This window comes from Perognathus longimembris, chromosome 11, assembly GCF_023159225.1.
Source record: "Perognathus longimembris pacificus isolate PPM17 chromosome 11, ASM2315922v1, whole genome shotgun sequence".
NCBI classification, from domain to species: domain Eukaryota; kingdom Metazoa; phylum Chordata; class Mammalia; order Rodentia; family Heteromyidae; genus Perognathus; species Perognathus longimembris.
Genome location: NC_063171.1, coordinates 44998623 through 45004622, shown reverse-complemented (window position 1 = coordinate 45004622; position 6000 = coordinate 44998623).

The following is a 6000-nucleotide window of genomic DNA, read 5'->3' as shown; positions in this document are numbered from 1 at the left end:
CACCACATGGTCAAGATGGCACCCAGACTTTCCCATTTCTGTCTGTACTTATCATGATGATGCAGAATTGTCTTCCTTATCATACTTTAACAATTATCACTGAATATTTTTCTCCTTAGACATTTCCTTCACCACATTACAACACAACCCTCAGCACCTCATTCAACTCCATGGCCCCTTACAAGATTCTCCAAAAACCAAGGGCTGCCCTGATTGCCAAGATTTTATCGTTGCTACCCATCAATTTCTCCAGGGGTAGCAGTAAGAGAGAGAAGCTGTACTGAATGTGAAGCCCAGTCTAGACCCAAGTAGACTTCCTGAAGATTCCCTCAACCTCTCTCCTCATCCCTCTGCACCAGTACAGCACTCACACCTCAGAGAGTGAGAGGAAAGGAGACAATAGGAAATGCTAGTATTTTTTTTGTAAATGACCATTCTCGCCTTCCTCCTATAAACAAAAATGCCTCACCCCGGGGAAACAATGCTCTGGTTCTCTTATAAGGAGAAGAATGTGTCCCACCCACTGTAGACACAGGTTCTGGAATAATTATGTGAAGATGATTAAATCTGGTCTCCTCTAATCTCTCCATCTAGAAGCCCTTTCAGTTGGACACAGGGTCCAAGAAGCACTCCCCTACACACACACACACACACACACACACACACACACACACAAATACACACCATCCTGACATCAGTGGTACGACACTGATATGACAAGCTTTGTCCCTATTATCCTTTGTCTAATAAACCATTATAAAGTAACTGACAGATGCTGGGCAATTTGTCAAAGTGACAAAGGTAAATAAGCTCATAGGGTCATATCTTATCACATCATAATGGAATAAAACTATAAATCAATCACAAGAGAGACTACAGAAGCCATGAATTGGTAGCTCACACCTATAATCCTAGAAGGTGAGATTTGAGGATCAAGGTTCAAAGCCAGCCCAGGCAAATTCTCAAGAGTTTTATTCCTAGTTGGCTAGCAAAAAGCCAATACTGGAGATATAGCTCAAGTGGTAGAGCAAAAAAGCCAAGCAAGAATTCAAGACCCTGAATTCAATTCAGTGCCAACACAAAATGAGAGAGACTAAAGGAACTACAAACACAGAGAGATTGGACAATATATATTAACCAGTCAGCAAATAATGGAAGAAATCCAGAAGAAGCGGGTATACATTTTTCTAGAATCAAATGAAAATTGAAGGGCAACTTACTACAACCTTTGAGATCAAGCAAAATCAATTCTAAGAGGGAACTGTATAGCTATGAGTGCCTATATTAAAGAATCAGAAAGGTAAGGAGAGTGATTGAGGGGTTATGGCTGATCAGGACACATTGTGAGCATGTGTAGAAATATTACAATGGATATTTCCCCCATGTATAAGGGTATTTGCTTCCTTCACTCTATTTAATGTAGTATTTAAATTCTTGGCCAGAGAAATAAGGCAAAAGAAAGAAATAAAAAGAATAATAAACCAGAAAATAAGTTAAATCATCCCTTATCCATGCTTGCAGATGAAATAATCCTATATTTAAAAGATTCTAAAGATTTCATCACAAACTAGTAGATCTGACAAATACTTTCAGCAGGCCAGCAGGATCCAAAGTCAGCATCTAAAACCAGCAGATTTTTATATATGGCAATAATGAACGTGCTAAGCAAGAAGTCAGAAAAAAAAGTCCTTCACAAAAGCCAAAATAAAGAAATTAGGAATAGCTCTAAGCAAGGAGATAAAAGACATCTTCAATGAAAACTATAAAATAAAATACTGAAGAAAGAAATTAAAGAAGATACTTAAAGATGGAAAGATCTCCATGTTCCTAGATCAGCCAGATTAATGTTATAAAAATGACCACATTGCTGAAAGCAACCTACAGATTCAATAAAATATCCATCACATGTCCAATGTCATCCTTGGCAGAACTAGACAAAATAATCCTAAATTTTGTATAAAACCATGACATGGAATAGTCAAAGAAATCTGAGCAACAAACCATGTTCAAAGTATCATGACAGCTGATGTAAAGTTCTACAACAGAGCCACAGCAACAAAGCAGCATGGTACTAGCACAAAACAGATGCATAGGCCAGAAAGAAACCCACACAGCTACAGCCATCAGATTAATGCTAAAGACCCTGTGTGTCTTAACATAACTTGCATTTTTGACCAGTTGGTCACTAGACTGCTTGGGAGGAAAACAGCTGCTCTAAGGTACGCCCTTCTGAGTATGAGTCAGGCAGGAAGCTGTGTCTTCCCCACTCCATCCCCAGCATTAAAGGGTCAGGGCAGACAACTGGAAATGGGACACTCCTAGCATCCCAGCAAACTGGGAAGAGCCCATGGCCCTGAGGCAGGAGTCTAGAAGCCCCAGCTGGCACCAGCACACCCTGTGCCTGCTGGACCCTAGCACTTCCTTCCCTGGCCCCAGCTTCTCAGCTGCAGGGGCTGAACTAGATGGAAGGGGAAGGCCCTGCCATCCATTTCCACTGCTTCCATTATTCTCACACTTGCCATTAAGTGTAGAGGGATCTTCATACTCTGAGTCAGCTGTGGCCACATTGCTGAGCAGTGACTCACACCCAGACTCCTGATCTGGACCCTTCTTGGAATATTCCCTTTTTTGGCCCCCCAGTAGAGTTTACATCATGTCTCTTGAGAGCCTCTCTCTGAGCTGAGGAAGAGCGTGGTTTCAGGCAGTCTTGGGTGAGCTCTGTAACTGACAAGCCAGCCTAACTCCTAGAAAGGCTGATGTAAAGGATGCTCTCTCTGGGATTTTAAATAATGTAGACATCATCACACTTCCATTAGCCTGGAACCCAAACTAATATTCTTACAAGTGAGTATATCTCAGTCTATATAGAAAAGTCTCCCAGGTATTTGAAGAAGAAGGGAGAGAAGGGGGTGAAAGGAAGGTGAAAGGAAGGAAAGGGGGAGAAGAGAAGGGAAGGAGAGGAAAGAGGAGGGAGAGAAGACTCACCACCCAGTGGCTTCTTCTCAGCCAGTGGGAGCCAGTTGGTTAGTTTCCCTCACATCCTAGCTGCATTTAAAATGGCCCCTATTATTGGACATTAGACACATAGGAGATGTTGAACCAGGCAGGTTTTGAGACAGGAAAAGCAACAGAATCTACACAAAGGTCTAGGTAGAAGACATGAGGCTAATGAAGGAGGTGGAGAAAGGGCAACTGGGAAGATGGGAGAAAAAGTATGGGAGTCCATGTCCCTGGAAGAGAATGAGGACAGGAGGAGAAAGGCAATTGTGTTAGAGGGCCATGGAACACAGTTGATCCTCTTCTGGGTAAATCAGAGAAGTCATCAGGGAAGAGAGCCTGCAGTTTACAGCATTCTGAAAAATGAGCATGATGACAAAAGAAAGGCATATTCACCCTGCAAGGGCTTTGCCCCTTTGTCCCTGTTGCAGCTGCAGCTTTGCGTTCAAATTCCAAGTCCACTATTCACTGACTGCATGGCCCTGGCATCTCTGGGTGTCTCCGTTTCATCATTTGTAAATGTAGAAATTATGGCAAGACTTATCTCACTGGGTTATAAGGATTAAGTAAATGAATGTGTGCAAAACATTTAAGATCAGATTGTGTTAGACAAGCATTTTACCACTAGTGCTCCCAACCCTATGTTGCTAATTTTTTTCAGATTCCCTCTCCCTCCTTCCTTCCCTCTCTCCCTCCCTCTTTCTCTCCCTCTCCCTCTCCCTCTCCCTCTCCCCCCTCTCTCTTTCTCTCTCTCTCTCTCTCTCTCTCTCTCTCTCTCTCTCTCTCTCTCTCTCTCTCTCTGCCACATGGTGTGTACAGGGCCTGGACACTGTCCTTGAGATTTCTCTTCTGAGGGCTATCCTCTACCACTTGAACTACAGCTCCACTCCCAAATATTGTAGTTAGTTGGAGATAGAGTCTCATGGACTTTTCTGCCTGGGATTGGCTTTGAACCATATATCCTTAGATCTCAGTCTCCCAGGTAATTAGGATTATGGATATGAGCCACTGCTGTTCAGCTTTTTCTTTTCTTTTCTTTATGTTTTGCCTAGGCTGGCTTTGGATTATGATCCTCCTATACAGCTAGGATTATAGGCATGAACCATCAGAGCTGGCTTATTTGTTGTGATAAATTTTTACTCAGGCTGGCCTTTAACTGCAATCCTTTTGATCTTTGCTTCCCAAGTAATTTCTCTCTCTCTCTGTGTCTCTCTCTCTATCTCACTCTCTTTCTTATAAGAAATACTTCCATCATGATCTTGCTTGCTTTCCTACCTCTTGCCAACTTTGTTCTCACAGGCATAATCCCCCAGGTTAGTATTTTAAAGATGGCAAGGGACTTCACAAATGTGAAATATAACTCATTATTAGCTAAATTAGCTAAATTGTCATTAGGGGGGACCCCAATGCTATGAGAACCCCTCCTAGAGAGCTGGAGAAGGTGTGCCAGCTGCAGCTCTAGCCCCCAGGTGTGGGGGGGGGGGCAGGTGTTAATGCCCTAAGTTCCAGAAGACTGGACTCATATATAAAGGACTCAGGAAATGTCTAGACTAATATTTATCTCAGGAGTTTTCCTCTCTCCTTCTATACCCAGTACCTCCTCACTTTTTCATCACAGGGAGAAGACCATCCATCTCCTCTTCAGCCCCTGTAAATCATTCTCTTCAGAAACCCCTTTCTCCTTAGTGAGTGGTATCTAAGACCAGAACCACACACTATAGTCACCAGCCCTATAGCCACTCAAAAGAAAATGAAATCTCCTTGAGTATTAGTTTAGTTTCCCACAGCTATGACGAAAATGCCTCGGAGATTTCCAGGGAGGAATTATGTTTTCTGGTTCAGAGATTTCAGGCTTCATTGCTTTGTGCCTAAAGTGAGGCCATGGCATCAGGAGTGGAGGAGGAGCTGTTTACCTCATGGTGGTCAGGAAACAGAGGGGGGGGAGAGGAAAAAGAGGAGAGGGAAATGGATCTAACAGACCTATATAGAACCTTTCACCCTACAGAGACCCAATACACCTTCTTTTCAGCAGCCCATGGATCATATTCCAAAATAAACCACGTCATAGCCCACACAAAGAACCTCAGCAAATACAAAAGTATTGACGTCATCCCATGTATTATATCTGATCACAGTGGATTAAAGGTAACCCTCAACAACAAAGGAAACCACAGACACTATACACACTCTTGGAGGCTAAACCCCACGCTGCTATCCAACACTTGGGCCACAGACCAAATTAAAGATGAAATCAACGAATTCATAAGCCACAATGACAAAGAAAACACATCACAAAGAAACCTATGGGACACAGCTAAGGCAGTACTGAGGGGCAAGATCATTGCACTCAGCACCCACATTAAAAGAATGGAAGCAGAGCAGGTGAATACCCTCACAGTGAAACTAAAACAACTGGAGAAACAAGAAATGACAGAATCTAAAATGACTAGGAGGGGAGAGATCACAAAGATTAAAGAAGAGATAAATCTGATTGAAAATAGAAAGACCATTCAACAAATAAATAAGACTAAAAGCTGGTTCTTTGAGAAAATAAACAAAATTGACAGACCCCTTGCAAGACTTACAAAAAAAAGAAGAGAAGAGACTCATATACGTAAAATCAGGGACTCCACCGGAAAAATTACAACAAGTACACACGATATTCAAACAATCATAAGGAGCTATTTCCAAAACCTCTACTCGGCAAAAAACAATAATTTTACAGAAATGGATCGATTCTTAGAGAAGTACAAACTGCCCAAACTGAACCAAGAAGAAATAAATCAACTAAATAAACCAATAACTTACGGTGAGAAACAGGAAGTAATCTAGAACCTCCCTACTAAGAAAAGCCCAGGCCCAGATGGATTCACCAACGAATTCTACAAAACCTTTAGTGAGGAGCTAATACCAATACTCCTCAAACTCTTCCGTGAAATAGAAACAGAGGGAGAAATCCCAAACTCATTCTACGAAGCTAATATCATACTCATTCCCAAACCA